The following is a 17656-nucleotide window of genomic DNA, read 5'->3' as shown; positions in this document are numbered from 1 at the left end:
TAAGTGCTCAATAAAACTCTATTAAATTATTATGCACCAGCCCTCCATCCCTTCCACCTGCTAACTTGGAAATCTGTCACACATTTTCCACATCCACATAGCAAGTAGGATGTCTCCCCAAGAACTGGACATCTATGGGAAAGGAAAAGGGGGTGGGGAATGGTATGAAACTCATCCTTTTTTTTTTTAAACAAAAATATCTGTTAAAATATTTTTCTTAACAAGCCAAACCAATCCTCTACACTTCGTCCCCTCTTTCCTTACCCCTTTTGTGGTCTCCTTGTGCCCATGTGGAAAGGGCTGGGGTAATAGTGGTGAAGTCAGTACAGCAGGCTGTGTATTTAAAGAACTGGGGCAGAGTAAAAGAGGTGGGCAGTTTGGGCCAAGCCTCTTTCATTATGGTGACCCTACTTTTACCTCCCATCCCCCAAACAGAAACACATTGCTTTCCAACAGAATACTGAACATTCTGTTTGATGAATCATTTCTCAATCACCTTCAACCTTTCTATCTTTCAAACCTGCTAGTTAATGCAAAAATGTTCAGTTTCTTTCCATCGAGGAAACAAATGACCCCAGCATTCCACAGGCTCATTCTTGCATTGCTTTCAAAGAAAAACAGCTCTTCTTGCTAAATGCCTGTTTGCTACGCAGCATAGCAAATATATGGCGAGTTCTCATGTTGCTTTAGTTGGTAGATCAAGATGTTCTAGTTAGAGCTGAGCTGGCTAGAGCACAGTACATCCACAGGGTAGAACTGGGAAAGTAAGGGAAGATGTCCCTAATACAAAACCTCATCTTCTCCACCTACTCCCCCAAGTCCCTATAACTAGAGAAGCAAACTTCTTAGCTCACAGTCAGAACTATGGCTTAAAGTGGAAATAGCAGGTGAGAAGTGCCTTGGTGTCCCATCAACTGCAATCAACGAGACCAAAGCCTTCCCTACAAGTACAGTTTGATAAAGTAAAATTGGGAGAAGCCCATGGGTATTAGGTACTTGAAAAGAGGACTTGGTCATAACAAGTGACAAAAAAAAAGAAAATGGGATTTAGGAAGAAAAATTGGGAATACCCAAGGGTCACTTCATGAGTGTGCTAGATTTTTCCATGGGAGATCTTGGCCCTTGGTAGTCAGCACGTTAAAAGCAATATGGGAGAGGTGGAAATTAAAACAAAAATCTCCTGTCTTGAAATAAAATGCTTTTCATCTAAGAAAAAGCAATGTCTTCATACAAAGGCATCTACACTGTAGGATCCATGGCAAGGTGTTGCCTAGTCACTGGGTGAACTTCAGGCAAATGATTTAGTCAGAAGACCCGGGTTTCCAGCCTAGCTGTGTCATCGATGCAGTGTCCCACTCTCTGTGTCACCTCATCTCTTCCATCTTGGTCTCATCAGTTTCACCATCTGTAGATAAACCTGAGGGATATAATAATACTTCCTGGTCTGTAGATAAACCTGAGGGATATAATAATACTCCCTGGTCTGTAGATAAACCTGAGGGATATAATAATACTCCCTGGAATGGCTGAGAATGTTAAATAAGATGATGCGAGTCAATGTGCTGACTGAATTGGTCATTAGTACCTAAATGTTGGCTATTAATATTTTGATCCAATGAGTTAACTAACACCAAGATTGAAAAGAAAAATCAAACATAAAATAAAATCTACCTTTCATCATATTGCATATTAAGAGAGGAGGTTTACCTCAAGAAAGTGGCCTTATAAAGCTAAGTTACAAATGGAAATAGTATTGCAAGAAACTCTTTATATGACTGGTCAACATATTAGCCTCTCCTCATTGTGGCAGCCTTAATCCTTCCTCCTGGATTTGTCTGGAGAAAATCATACGCAGTGATCTAAGAAGACAATGGGCATCAATTAAGATTTAGATCAGAGCCTCTGAAGTAGCCAGTGATTTAGTTTCTGGGATTAAGGAAGACAAAGTCTTACCGATGGCTGGGTAAGAAGAACATTCCTTTCTATTGTGATCATCCTACATCAAGGAAATGTTTGAAATTTAGGCAGCGTAGTATGATGTGCCTGCTAAAGTTATTATATGGTTGAACTTTTGAAAAACACAGCAGCACAAATGTGTTTTATCCATCTTTACTGTGGGTCAGAATTTTAGAGAAAGCAAGTTCGACTCATCTCCCAGTGCAGTTCACTCTAAAATGGATCGTTCTTCTAAAGGACTCATCATCTGCTTGGAGTACCCCCTCTCCTACCAGTCGTTCAAACATCCTGGGCTTTCTTTGTGAGTGCTATAGACTGTCATTAGGTTTAGAGTGAGCTGCAATTAGCAAGTCTCTCAGGTTCTTTTACAAGGAACTTACTCTTCCGTGGAAATTTTTGTAATGGTTCCTGTCTGATGTTTAACTCTTCCCTGGAGAGCAGACTCCCCAGCTCAATCCTTGGCAATGGATTCTAAGAGTGAATGATGCCCCTTTGGACCAACTAATTACTGTAATTTCTTACATTTGGCTACTAGCTGTTTTGGCACCTTCGACACAGCACTCCTTGCAAATAAATCCTGTGGAATTCTGAATTGTCTGGCCTTCCTGTCTGAACCCTCAGGGATTTACAAGACTGGATCTTGGCTCTAGCAAGGACTTTTCAGTGTGGTCAGGGGTCATCTGTAAGAGCTTAAGTGTCCCAGAGACCCACTTGCATTTGTTTTACGGGGTGAAGGTGGTGACGTATTTGCCAGTGTCTCTGAGCTTAATGACCAAGGGCTGCTTAGAATTTACGGCGGATAATCTGACAGCTGCTTCTCCCCCTAATCTGGGTCCATGTGGCCATTTGCAAGCTAAGAAGGAGAGATGGGGATGGAGGATCACCAGAAATTCAAACAGATGGAGAAAGACTTCAAACTTAGAAGGCAAAACAATGAAGATCTGTTTCATATACAGATGAAATGGATAGAACTTACCAGCTGTATTTATTCCTGTGAAAATCAAGTTTTTTATGCTTTAAAGGTAACACAATGATTTCCCCCACCCTATTTGTTAATGCATCTCACTGAGGTAACTACTGTAACACTTGGGTATGTTACAAATCAACACACAATAAAAGAAATTCTCCTGGTAGTTTTCTGACTTTAAACCCACTAGAAAAAAGCTCCATGCTGGCAGGGCCAACACACTGCCCAGCACACCGCAGGGACTCCATAAATATTTGTTGGCTGATGACTGATACACCAGCTGGTCCACATGACAGCAAAGGATCTTTGTATTTCACTTCAGTACTCGTACCTATGCGTTCATGCTTATCACCTAGTAAGGAAATACCATTTTAATGTTCTTTTCAGAGGTTGAGCTGAATGGAATGTGTCATTTCATTCATCCTGAAAGCCTTCAGGTTTTGTTTTGGTTTTCCACGCTCCTCTCTTTTGGAGCCCTACTCATTCTTTAGGCCCCTTCTCTTTTATGAAAACTGATTCTCTCTCCTCCTCTTCGTCCTACTAGCTAATACATAGTGAGTATTCCCCGTGTCACATACTCCTTCAAGGGCTCTGTATGTGTCTGCTAATACAACACTCAAAACCATACATGGATTCGTCAAACCTTCGAACCCACCCAGTAAGGTAGGACAGCTATTTCCTCTCTTCTGCAGATGAGAAACTGAGGAACAGAAAGGCGAGCCAACTTGCTCACGAGTACACGGCAAGCAGGTGGTAGATGTGGGATTCAGACCCAGGCAGCGGGCTCCAGAGCTGCCTGCTTTTTGCCAGTTACTCCAGCCGTCTTGGACCTGCCCATTTCCTGAACTTTGAAGATCCTTTTTTTTTCTTTTTCAACAAGGAGATAGATAAAAATCATTGTTTTATTAAAAATGGACTTACAGTCTCTGTTCTACTGTATTTGTTGTTTTGGATTTAGTTCATGTATTTTCATGTTGTTGTGTATAGATAATCTTTATTCTTTTCTATCAGTAGCATTACACCCCAAAGTGTGGACTGTCAAATCATAATAGGGATCCTACTTATGGAGTCTGGGCCTTTGTTCACATTTTCAGTATCATGCACAACTGCATCTCAGATCACCTTGGAAGAAAGAGAGCTATGCTAGCTTGAACTCAAACAGAGTGCTGGGCCAAGCAGTGCTTCTATGCTACTAAGAAATAAATTATCCAGCAGAGAAAAATATGACACAGAAGAGGCCAGCACTTCTCTAACTGGCCATTCAAGGAATATTATTGTTGGAGATGTGAATTGACGTATGTAAAAAATCTTTTCCCCATGCGACACGTTGTTTACCTATGACATAGACACATTTCATTCTGGATGAATGATGCTAAAATCGTCCTGGCAGGGCCTGAGGAGGGCAAATCATGGGCCTGCTCAGAGTGAGATATTACAAGGAAGCATTACTGAAGTTTTCCTATGGCTGAACCAAGCAGCCAGCAATATTTTCTCTGAAAAATACTCAGACCAAAATTATTCCTTGTTTTGCTGTATGGAGATGAATGTTGTTTTTCAATCAGGCTGTTGTTTAAATGTTGGAATGGATCCAAATTTGCTTTCCTGAGTAAAAGTCTGTCTTTGCTTACAGGATGCACGGCCTAGGAGGGTGGGCCTCTGGCTCCTTGCAAGGGATGCCAGGCTGGCTGCCCATGTGTACAGTGTGTGTGGCAGAGGGCTGGCTCCTGCATCTGCCCTCCCATGACCCACTCCCCGGAAGGGGGGTGCTCACTGTCCCGGAAGTGCACTGGTACATAGCTACCTTGCCCCTCTACTCACCACCTTTACCCTCTTCACAGCCTCTCCTGCTTTGCCATATTTCTCCCATTCTCTGAAGGCTGTCCCAGGCACCGCCCTCCTGAGCAGGCTTCCTGGCTTAAAGAGCTCTTCTTCCCTTGCTCGGTAGCCCTTACGTCTAACACTCACTGAGTGATTCACTCATTCATTCATTCAACAGATACCTATTGTGCACCTGCAGAGTGTCAGATATACAGCTGTAAACACAACAAAGTGCTGCACCCATCGAGCCAGGATTCCAGGCCAGCAATCAGGAAATAAGCAATTGCACAGGTATTTATGTCAGTAGATGGGAAGTGCAGGAAATGGAGTGGTTGTGAGATGTGGGGACGTGGCTACCTAACCTAACAGGGTAAGGGATCTGCCTGAGGAGGTGGCATGTGACCCAAGAGCTGGATGCAGACTGGGAGGAGCCTGGCAGGGATCTCCCACAGTTCTTCCAGTGCAAAAGTCCTGAGTTGGGCACATGCTTGGCCTGCTGGGGAACATTAAGAAGGCCATTTAGCTACTTCTTCAATGTGATTTCTGTTTTGCAGACATACGCTCTCTCCTCCACCCAAATGTGAGCTTCTCGAGAGTGGGAGCTCTGTGTTGGAGATAACAGGTCATAAATAGTGATGATGCTTTCTTTAGTAAAATCCCACTAGTTGAAGTATACCAATCTGTAGTACACATCTTTGTGCCCTCTCCAGCCCTTACCTAAAACTGACTGGATTACTAGCCCTAGCTTGTGGCCCTCAAATATCTAATAAAATACTAATATCCTCAGGGTGTTTGTGGTACATGTGACACTTTTATCCCCATGACCATGTGTAGCTTTTAGCAAGCTGGCACAGATGACCCCATCATTTTAAGAACATGGATGGATTCTCAGTTATAAATAATATGAACTAATGTCTGCTCTTACTTCAGACAAAAAAGCCAAAAACACAATGAAGACAGAGACCAATGGTGTAACACCAACTAAGAAACAAACACCATCGAGCAGTCCTAAGTCTTCCCAAATCAGTCCTTCTAAAATCATAACACCTTAATTAAGTGGTTCTTCTATGAGTCTTGCCATAGAAATAAGGAAGTTATGAAAAAAGTGAAATAACCATGTACAAAATACCCTGGTCATTTTATTTTAGGAAAAATTGTATGTGCAGTTTGTTAAACCGCACAACCATTTATAACTGAATTATATAGGAAGGCTGTACAATGGATAGCATTCTGTGCATGATTGTTGAAATGTGTTGAGGGTCATTGTATAATTTATATCCAAGATCCCTTATTGACCATAAAGTCCATGAGGATACAACTTCACTATATCCCAATATCATATTAGCAGGGAAAATTAGATTTGATGGACTTGCATTGCAGTGCTTCTTGAAGGTGTGAAATCTACTGAAAATATGTGTAATTACTTGGACAGCATCCCTCATGTGAACTCCTTGAAGATGGGGACTTTATCTTCTTGGGCTCACTACTGAATCCTTGATACCTGAGCACAATGCCAGCCCAAAGGGCCCTCAACAAATATTGGACAAATAACTACTAACTTATTTTCTGAAATCAGACATGGTATCTGAGATGAAGTTAACTTTTTAGGTAAAATTAACATTTAAGGCAGTAGATAGAGCAATGCAGTTAACCCTCTGTAACATGGATGGGCCTCAGCTAATAAATTGAAGCCCTTAAGAGAAAAACACTGATCTCTTCTGAACAAAAAATCTGCCAGCATACTGACTTCACGCCCAGTTACATCAGCTCTTCACCAGGCCTCGAGCCTCCAGCCTACTCTGCAGATTTTGAACTTGCCAGCTTCCATAAATACATGAGCCAATTCCTTAAAATGAATCTCTCTTTATATGTAGACATATGTACTCACATCCTATTGCTTCTGTTTCTCTGAAGAACCCTGAATAATACAGTATCCCTTAGTCATTTACTCTCTCAATGAATCAGTCAATATATGTCATTTAGCAAGAATCGTTCTCCCCCACCAGGGCTGCACAGGAACCAAAGCCAGACCAGTGACACAAACCCTAACATGAGCTGTGGACCTCAACTCTTCCACTCTGGGGGAAAGAGAGTATTATCTCCTCAGTGTTTTGTTTCTCTTAAGATGCAAAGCACCTGCCCATTTTCTGTCTAGAGAAACAGGTGCTAAGAGAACATGCGCCTTACTAGAGCTCTGTTGTGGTAATGTTCTGTGAGGCACAGGCTTACTACTGTGTTTTAGGGCAAAATTCTTCCCATGGTGCCACGGAGCTGCTGCTAGTATCACTTCCCCTAAATATTTCCACTCTTTACAAGTGAAGCTGTGGGTGGGGAATTTCAGTCATGGAAACTAGTCGTCAGGTTATGAAAGGTTCCCAGGCACCGTACCAGCTGATAGCTGCATGATGGCTAACTCGCCCCGTAGGCTGCAAGGGACTAGATGAATCAGCAGCTGCACCAGTGGGGAGCCTCCAGGGAGGCACCGTAGGGCACATGGTCCTCCTCAGGGTCTAGCGAAGCCATCAGCACTCACGGCGCCCGCTTGCTGATCTGGGGGAGGATGCTTTGTGGAGTAGCTATTTATGTGGATGCTTCCAGCACGGGTTTCTGCGGTAGGGAAGTGGACTCTGAGAGCAACAGCCTTCCTGAATGTACCCATGATCAGCACAGTTCTGCAGCCGGGAGTTTTTTTTTTCAATCTTTGGGAGTCATTTTTATCCTTTCCTTCCTTCCCTGTAAGGCTCCTTTCTTCCTTTCATGTCCTTTTCCTTCGGGGTCTCAGGTCCCTGATTCGCTCACCTGTCATCCCCAGTTAAAACCTGTTTCTGACATGAGGTGAAGCTCCAAGCTTCTGCTGCTAGTGTTTCTGCCTGAGAGAGGGCACAACTGGGGAGATGTTGTGCCTTCCTGGAATTACTCTCTGAGCCTTCATCTTTGGCAATTACCCAGCATGGTCGATTGACAGACATGATAAATAGAATGTCACATGCTTGCACAATGGAATGTTATACAGACATGAAAATGAATCAACACCTATTTGCTGCACATGGATAACCCTCAAAAACAATGTTGGTCCAAAGAGCCAGTTACAGAATACATATGGTATGATTACATTTGTTCAAAGTTCCCAAAACAGGCAAAAATAAACAGCATATACACATAAATTATATATATTAATTTACATGTAAATAAACCTGCATCTAAATTGCATATACACACATGCATTTATGTATACATATAGATATGAGGCCAATCTTAAAAAAGAAGTAAAGGGATGTGATTAACCCAAACTTTAAGACAGAAGTTCCCTTTGTTGGGGGTCATGAATGGAGATGGATGCAGTTGGTAAAGGGAATGCAATAGGCTTCCAGAGTTGGCAAGGGGGTAAGTAGGTAAACGTGTATTTGTTTTATTATGTCTATTATTATTTATAATGTATGTATACATTATATATTCCTCTTTGCAGTATGAAATGTTTCATAATACTTAAAAATTTTTCTAAGGTGACATCTACTTTAATTCTCATTTGTCACCTTTCTTGGAAATTGGAGGAGGGCCTTTGGGGAAGAACAGCTGCTTGTAGAAATTAAATATAAATTTAATTGTCATAGACCTCTGTTAGCCGAGGCTTCTGCTCTGAAGTGAATGGGAAAAGGAATGTGGACACACTGATGTCTCCACCTGTCACCTCATTTCACCATTGCTGAGTTCCTTCTGAACACCTGTAGTGCAGCTGCCATACCCTGGAGCCTTTTTCAAGTAGTCTCTATCATCACTGCCCAGGTACTTGGGAGCCACTGTGGGCATACTGTTTATCTGGGTGATCAAAAAAGCCTGCAGCAAACAAGGCTGGTTTGGACAGCCCCTGCCTAGGACATCCATGCTATCCCAGCATGGCACACACTGAGCAGGAGCTGGGTAGAATGAGGCACAGCCATGCCCATGAGCATCCTTGCCAGTCTTCTCCCATTCAAGTCTCACCTTCCAGTGTTTGCCAATTTGGTGTGTGGACAGTACAGTTGGTACCATGATTTTTCTTTAAATTGACTCACTTAAAAAAAAAACTTGAAGATATTTATACATACATAAATGTTTAGACCACTCCTGCAAATAAAAAGCCAGTGCCATTGTAGTTTAACAGAAGGTAATCATGAAAAATAAATTCAGGAAAACAAAACCACAGTATTAAATTTCAGCTAGCTACCTCTGCCTGCTGATGGCTCATAGCCCAAGGTCCACTTTCTCTTTGTTAAAAAGGTCAGTGGCCACTGGTTGGAGCATTTAGGAGAGCCAAAATCAGAGGATCAGAGAAGTGAAAATGGGAAAGTTTCCTCTCTATGACAAAGTCTAGTGATTCAATGTGATTTGATGCCGCATCTGCCAGCTCCTGGAAACCACCGACCTGCATTCTGTCTATTGATTTTATCTTCTGGATGTTTTATATAAATGGAATCACATACTTTCTGTGCCTGGCTTCTTTCACTCAGCACAGTATTTTTGAGACTTATCCACGTTGTATCAGTACTTCACTCTTATGTGGCTGAATAATATTCCATTGTATGGATATACCACTGTTTATCAGTTCATCTCTTGATGGACATTTAAGCTGTTTCTATTTTTTGGCTAACGTGAATAGTACTGCTATGAAAATTTATGTACGTGTACTTATTTGAGTCTTTGTTTTCAATTCTTTTGGATCTAAAACTAGGAGTGGAATCGTTAGGTCATATGGTAATTCTGTTTAACTCCTCAACTAACTATCCTAGTCTTCTTGGAGAGCTTATTCTCCTAAACTACTATTTAAATGTTAGAACTTGTTAAGGTTCAATCCTAAATGGCCCTCCTCTTCCCTCACTGATACTCTCCCTTGAATACATATCATCCATTCCCATGACTTCAACTACCATCTCTGCGCCAGTGATCCCTGGACGTCTGCTCAAGCTCTAGATGTTGTTTGACGTCTGCTGCCTGGCTGAATCCGCCTTTGGGTGTCGGCTAGGCCCTCCAAAGTCATCAGTTCCAGAACTGAACTAATCCAGTCACTGACCAGCAGGTAGCAACAGACCTGCGTGGATGCCCAAACCAGGAGAAGGATTACCTTCGAAACCCCTCCCTTGCTCTCCACACCAAAGTCCTGTTGATTTTCCTTTCAACATGTGTCTCTGTTTAATTCTGTCTCCACTGCCACCCCCTTGTCTTGTCTGTACTCCCATAATATCCTTGCTTCAACTGTCTTGACTGTTCTCCCTGGCCATAGGCTTGGCCTCTCATTCATTCTCCACACTGTATCAAAAGGAATTCCTTAAAAAGGCACACCAGACCACAAAACCCCTTGCTTCTTCACCACTTTTAGAATCAGCAGCATCTTTCATTCTTTGGGCTCATCTTGAGCCACTCTCCTCTTTTCTGGCCACACTGGGCCTAATTTTGCCTAACAATTCTGTGTCTCCCACCTAAGGTCATGGCATAAGCTCTGCCTGGAGCACCAGCCAGCTCTTTGCCCTGTGAAATATGTGTTTTCACTTGTCATCGCCACCTTCCTGAGGGAACCTCCCTCTCTTCCAGGCAAGATCAGGTTCTCCCCCAGGATGTTCTGGCCTTTATCACATTTGTGTCATTATTAATTAACATCTGCCTCTCCCTGGTCTGTGAGCTTTTTGGTGGCAGAGCAATGTCAGTTTTGCTCCATCTTATGTAAGTTTGGGTTTAAATATTGCTGCCATGCAATGACTACTCACTAGATAGCTGTTAAATAGATTAATTAACTCAGTAACGAGAAATGGCGGAGCTCTAACACCAAATGGATTCATGTGCTTCCCTTTCCTCCACTCCACTTTACTCCATTCTCAGGACAGGAACGTCCTTGAAAATAAATAAACTTGGGAGGAAACAGAAACAGGGAGGAAAACAGCTTGGCTGGTCCCCAGCATTCTGTCACAGACAATTGCTCTTCACACCCACTTCTGGTGGGAAACCGACTTCTGGCGGAAAGGCTGAACCGACGGAAGCACCCACTCTGCCCTCTCCTTACTAGCCCAGTCTCCACACCACTGTAGTCAGCACGTAGCCCTGTTAGAATGGCCGTCCCCTGTAAAGCTGTATGTTCTTCATTTTGAAATAGTATCAGCAAGCTAAAAAAAGTTGCCTCACGTGCTTTGTGGAAGAAATGAAACTGAATGAATGAACACATTATACGAATTAATACATATAGAGAAAAGCAAGGACGGAGCTTTCATTGTTGTGGAGAGGCAGAACCCAGGATGCTTTGCCTCCAGCCCCTTAGAGATGATGCTAGTGAACAGTTGTCTGTGAACCAGGCACACCCTGAGTTCAACTGTCAACCAGAGTGGCTGAAAAGGACATAAATGACTCGAATCCACCATCAGGTATAAGCTCACGCTTTGCAGTCCTGAAGTAATTTAGGAAAAACAAAAGCTCAAGAAGGTCACAGGTAAGCTCTCGGAGGACGGCATGCAGGGGGAGGAGCCCCGCACTTCGCCAGGAAGTACCTGCCCAGGGTGGGTTAAAGAATAGAACCATGTTGGTTGAAAGTCACATTAAAGCCAGTGCCTGCAGGCCGGCTTGCAGGAGACCTGGAGTCACTCTTTCCTCCTTTGGGGTACACCGAGTCCTGCCCAGCTCCAAGTCAGGGGTGTTAACCATGGGGAACACCACCAGATGTCTGCCACCCCCTCAGGAAGTCAGCGTCTGCGTGAGTCTCCCCGCCGTGCGTCCGGGAACTCACCCAGGGCAGACCCGCTGCAGGAGGATCATCTGGTGTCCCGGCGTCCTTGCCTCTCCCCGGGCAGGCGGACAGGAGGTGGCAGCTCAGTCCTGCATGGTTAGGCGTCTCCCTTGCAGCCCCCAGGCTTGCTTCAAAAAGGCAGCTGTGAGCATTTCCCCACTGAGCAACCACACACGTAGACTGTCAGGGGCGCGTGTATGTGTGTTTTTCCTTCCGGTTGCTGTGCGGTGATGTTGTCTCAGTTCATTTCCTCTCTGTGCCTCTTCTTTTTTTTTTTTTTTTTTTCTCTCTTCCAGACCTTTGCATACCCCGTGGACGATCTATAGTTTAGGGGCAGGTAAGAGATCTAGTTCCAGTTTGCACCATTTGCTATTTGGGGAAGGATAGGCGATCCTTATTATTGCAATGAAATTCTGTGTAGCATACTTTCTAGGTGGTGGAAGCTCCTTTCTTGGCAGATTTGGGGGCAAAAGTTAGGCTATCTTGAGGCTAATCAAGGTAGGGTTTTGTGGCTTTATGGGCTTAATATTTTCTAGAGTTCCACTATAAAATTGCCATGAAACACCCTTTCATTTGACAAGTATTTGATGAGCCTCTGATGGGCAACCTGCTACGGGATAGGTTACCCAAATGGAGACTTCCTATTTCTAATGTGTTATGAAGCCTAGATTTGAGTATGTGGAAGAGAATTTCAAAGTCCCTTGTCTTCTTCTAGCTATACTTTCGAGTAGCAGACAAGTGGATATGGTCCGTCGTTAGGCACTCTGGTTTGCATGCTGGTGCCACCCTCTAAACGCTTTTGATCTTTCTGTGCCTCAACTTCTTCATCTGTAGAATGGGAATAATCAAAGGACTGTTGTGAGAATTGAATGACAGTATAGTAAAGCACTCAGAGAGTGCCTGGCACAAATAAATAAGGAAGAAGTATTCGAATGTTTGCTATTGTTACTCTTGTCAAATTGTATTATTGTAAGCCCGGGCTTTTGCTTTTTTTCCTTTTTTACCCAGCTTCCAACCCCTCGCTGGTGTCTAGGGAATGACTGGGGGACAACAAGGGTTGAGCAGAGGAGGAAATGCTTCAGTAACTGATACTCTGCAAATGAACCCGGCACACCAGCTGCTTCTGCTCCCGCCTGCTCGTCACCAGGCCTGGGCGGGGGCTGCCCTTGGCCCTCCCTTTGTGTCTGTACGCTCTGCTCATGTTGTATATTTCACTTTTGCAACCTGTGTTTTGTTGTTGTTTTGTTTTAATTTCCTGTAACACTTCTCTGAAATTCACATCTATGTCACTGAGTTTCAAATGTCAAGCTGGTGTGAATCATAACTGTTAAGGAACACTTGCCCATAAGTAGATGCCATATTTAAACAAAGAAACAATCAGTTCAATGCCTTGTGCAATTGGGACTTAGAAATACATCAATAACAAAGGACATCTACATTAACTGTCATGCCTATATTGTATCTGTAAGTGTAACTAGCAATATTCATGGCAAAAATGCCATCAAGGTACTCTTTTTTCTTTCTTCTTTCCTCTCCATAAGACTAATTCTTGAATACATGCTATATTATCAGGAACTATTCCAGATCAAGAACTGTTCCAAATATCTTATTTCCAAGTTTTTATCTTATAGTGCAGAGTATTCATAATAAATCAACAGAAGTAGAGAAGTATAAACAATTTATATTTATTTTTCAAATGTTCTTCTATCATACTATATTACCTCCATTAGACTGTATCATATTATTTCTTCATTAGATGTTTAAGCAGTATCAATTTAAATGTGTACATTTTAGAAAAAATAATTTACAGTTATATATACTAACTCGAAGATTAATGCCATTGAGTTATCTCCGTAAATCAATGAAACTCTAAATATAATGCAAAAGCTAAGGTTGGGCTTCTTTGAAATAAAGTACTTGAATTTGGCGACTTAACTCTATTCTTTCATCTTCAGCCTAATGGCCTCTTTTCCCACTCTGAGCTGCCCGGGCCCCCACTGTTGAGTTCTGCAGAAGGAAGAAAAGGTGTATCTGTCAAGGCAAACTAAGGAACTCAGCCTTTGTCCAAAACCAGATCAGACTTGTTTCAGAAAAACAAGTTAAATATTTTTCCCAGTTGGAAAGACGGAGGTTTTGTACGTCTGTTTTCTTACTTAGTGTCTTAGATTTTTTTTTTCTTCTTCTTCTTCTTTTTGGTTTGTTTTCTTCTTTTTGATTAGTGGCAGGTTATGCCACATGTCAAAATTTTGACAAACCACAGATGGTTCTGACAAAAAACAAACAACTATAATTTCTAATTACTCTGCAATGCAGACCTTGTTTACATTTTTGGCTGTATTTAAACAGTCTTCTTGATTGCTTTAATTAGCTTCTTCATGCCATCTCAGTTAGCACCGTGGAAGGGTTTATAACTACCTGTTAAGCAGTAGCCAAACCCCAGGCAACTGTTTTGAATTTGTCATGGACGTTTGGTCTAAGGAAGACTGCTGTACGGAGTGGCAGCTGTGAGGTGGGGGATGGAGAAGTGAGGAGAATTTGAGATTTTAAAAAGTTTAAAACAATCTAGTGCCACGTTGTGTTTGTGTGTGTATGTATGATTCCACTTGCTTGATTCATTTCCCTCTACGAGTGAAAGTGCATAAGGAATCAGCTGCCCACTGAGGGATTTAAATGAATATGCCCAAGAGTTGGTTTGGCAAGGTTTAAGGGCTAGGATGTCTAGTGTTAGAATGGACGTCTCACCCCTGTTCAGGAGTGGGAGTCATCTTGTGGTTTTCATTTTTAGATAAAGAAATCAGAGCTCAGAAAGATTGTTTGTCCTTAGTTCTTTTTTCCTTTTGCTCTTCTAGGAGCCCATGTTTGTCCATTCAATACCCAGCATACCTGCCAACTCCCCTGGGCTTTCCTGGGCGTCTTTGATACATTAGTCTGCAAGACACAGGGCCTGCCTTCAAAAATATCATAGCCTAGCAGGGACATATTTAGTGAGATAACTGTTCCCATTAATTCATTCACTTATGGTATTAAAATAATTTATTGAACAAGTGTTATCATGAATAAAATCTAAATGAGCATCAGCTCTTCCCTGAGAGAAATCACAGCACAATGAACCTTACCTACCTTCCTCTGCTGCTCTCTCACCATTCACGACCCTCCTTTTCTCTCTCTCATAACGGTACATCTTTGCCTTCTGTCTTTGCTATTCTCCCAATACCTCGGCCAAGTCCTTGGCGTCTAGCACTCTTACATTGCCAGCACCCCATGACCAGCTATTTCAGCAATGTGTTCATGCTAATTTCCTTCTTCTTGTTCTTCTAGGTGTCACCCATTTCCAGCCCATGGTGGAAACTCCATCTACTTTCTCTCACACTCCAGAGCTACTCAGACTCGTTGGGGAAAGTGAGCAAAGCCCATTTTGTTTCATTGCCAATTCTCCCCCAATAATCTTAACTTTTGCTTGAGGCCCTTCTGCTGCTCAGGAATCTTCTTATTCATCTCCTTCTAACCATCTGTCGAGTCTTCTTCCCAGACTCTTCTCCCTCTATGGGAGCTCCGAGCCCAGCCCTCACCTATGCCGCGCCCAGGGCATGCGCTGCTGATGTAGGCTCTTTTAGCATCCTCCGTGGTCTCTGCAGAAATTTGCTCTTCTGTGCATCCTGTTCCTCATTCCCTGCTCCTTCCTCAATCCTTTGAATTATAGCTTTAAGCATTACCACTTGATTAATAATAATGGTAATAGCTACCATGCTTGATATTTATCACTAGGAGGTAACTGCCACTTGAAAATATGAAACCCTTCTTCTAGCTCATGGAACAGCTGGGAAGAAACATGGGCTCCTAGAAGAGCAAAAGGAAGAAAGAACTAATGGCAAATTTAAAAGATTCTGATTTATTGGAAGGGTTCATTGCATTTAGGCATCTGGCAAGCCCCAAGCAGATTTCTCATTACTAATATGCTGTTCACCCCCGCCGTTCCTCCAACTGAGTGATAACCATCTTTGACTGCCCCCCAGAATAACTGAGAAAATCTTTTTTGTGTTGATTTTTCCAAAATTTTTTTAATTAATTTTTAAAACGTATAAATCATGCATTTATATTTTTTAAAAAACTAACAAGCAGGTGAAACTGAAGTGCCATTTGACCATCAGTCCTAATTTCAGTTCTCTCCCCTGCTTTTCCTGCAGTAAACCTCTGCTGTCTGTTTGGGGTGTATTCTGCCGGGACATTTCCGAGGCATTTATATAAACACACGTAACCACTGTCAATTTGCAGTCGTGCGGGTGTGCAGTCTCACCCTGGAGCGTGCCATGCACACAAAGAGAACATGAGACCGAAACCACTAGGTTGCTCCTGGTTTCTGAGGGAACTGTATCAACTGCTCTTCTGGTTTCACTTGAAACAGCAATTTGAAAACAACATCTTATTCATGAGAATGTAAAAAGTAAAACTATGTTGCTGCTTCCAGTGATCAAAGAGATTAGCCTCCTCAGTTTATCTGACTTGCCTGTTTGTTTTCTAAATACACAAAATTGTGGATTTACATGCAACTGGTTTGCCTCTGAGGAGAGATTCCCAGATCAAACACCAAAGGTCCATTACTTATTTGACCAAGTGATTGCCTGGAATTCCCCCTTTTCCTACACAATCTCTTAGCCAAAAAATCAAGTCAAATCATGCCTCTCCGGGGGTACTTCTGCAGCCGCTGACAATGACCCAGGCCCAAGGGGGGCCTCCCAGGGCTGTGATCATTTAAAGCCGCTTTCTCCTGTACAATGGCTGGTCCTTCATCTTCACCTTTCTGGAAGGTTTTCCTCCCTCTGACTCTCAGAGCAGCCTCCATCTCACAATCCCAATGGAGAGCTCCTACTTTAAAGATTTAGAAATATTTTTTGCCGATTCCCAGTACTGAAAGCCCCAACACTGTCTGTTTTTTCCCCTTTAGTCTTTATATAATTCTTCTGCTCTTAGACAATAGAAGCTTACAAAGGAAATCCACCTTATGCCTCCTCTACTTTGACCACAACTTTTCCTACAATATAAGCAAAAGCCTTGGGCCCATGTGTTCAGGAACAGGCGTTGGTTCTGCCCGCCCTTCTTCCTTTGCCTCTCTTCTCTCTTCTTCCTCTCATGCTCAACTTCCCTGCAAGAGCAGTCTACATTCTGTGCCTCCATGGCACCCCTGCTACTCCCTCCTTCCTCACTACATCCCTGCCATGCCAATGTCTGCCTGCACCCTGGCCCCTAGCTCTGCACCATTAATGTTGCCCGTGGCATCCTAGATGATGAAACCAATACTCAGTACAAAGTCGTTCCCTCTGTGGCATTTAAAATAACTGATTACTTCTTCCCTCTAAGACCCTTTTTTCTTCTTTCTCTGGGGGACCCCCACTCAACATTGGTCACTTCCTGCATGATTCACCACACTGTGCACTGATTGCTACCCAGGTGTCACCATCAGGCCGCACACGTGTTTGCCCTGCTGCTCTTTCTCGATGGGCTCGTTTGCTCCCCTTTAGGTCTTTTGCCCCCTGCACTCTGCATTAATGTCATTATCATACACTTCGTCTCTGTCTTAGTTCTAGCTGCTTTAATAAAATACCATAGACCGGATGGCTTAAACAACAGACATTTATTTCTCAGAGTTCTGGGGGCTGGAAGTCCAAGATTAGGATGCCAGCACAGTCAGATTCTGGTGAGGGCCCTCCTTCTGGTTTGCAGACAGCCACCTTCTTGCTGTGTCCTCACACACACAGGGGAGAGAGGAGATCATCTCTCTTGTGTCTCTCCCATTAAGGGCACTAATTGCATTTGTTAAGACTCTATCCTCATGACCTAATTACTCCCAAAGACCACCCACCTCCTAATACCCTCAAATTAGGGATTAGGCTTCAACATATGAATTTGGGGGGCCACAAACATTCAGTCCATACAAGTCTCTCTGCCTCCAAACACTGCACATCTTTTATATGCTTTTTAAATTTAACCTGTCACTAAATCCTAATTTTCTTTTTAAATCTCAAATCTTGTGGATCAATTCAGTTACCTCTGTACACAAGGACCACCTTAGATTTAACTTTCATTGCTTGCTTAGACTATCACAGCAATTCCTAACTGCAGTAGTCTTCTAACCTCTAGTAGTTAGTATACTGTTGGGCATAGGGCACATCCTC

The 17656-nt window shown here is 42.8% G+C and overlaps 1 protein-coding gene across 1 annotated transcript in view; it reads right to left on the bottom strand.

Moving 5' to 3' along the window:
* The window catches only part of NEDD9 (neural precursor cell expressed, developmentally down-regulated 9), a 162916-nt gene extending 151255 nt beyond the window's left edge, over window positions 1-11661 (bottom strand). Inside the window, exon 1 of the mRNA XM_036888662.2 lies at window positions 11487-11661. The gene's annotated coding sequence lies outside the window, so the exon portion shown is untranslated. The remainder of the gene's footprint in view (window positions 1-11486) is intronic.
* Window positions 11662-17656: the final 5995 nt, after the last annotated feature.

This window comes from Manis pentadactyla, chromosome 16 (assembly GCF_030020395.1).
Source record: "Manis pentadactyla isolate mManPen7 chromosome 16, mManPen7.hap1, whole genome shotgun sequence".
In the NCBI taxonomy this organism is placed as follows: Eukaryota; Metazoa; Chordata; class Mammalia; order Pholidota; family Manidae; genus Manis; species Manis pentadactyla.
This window is presented reverse-complemented; position numbering and strand designations above follow the sequence as displayed.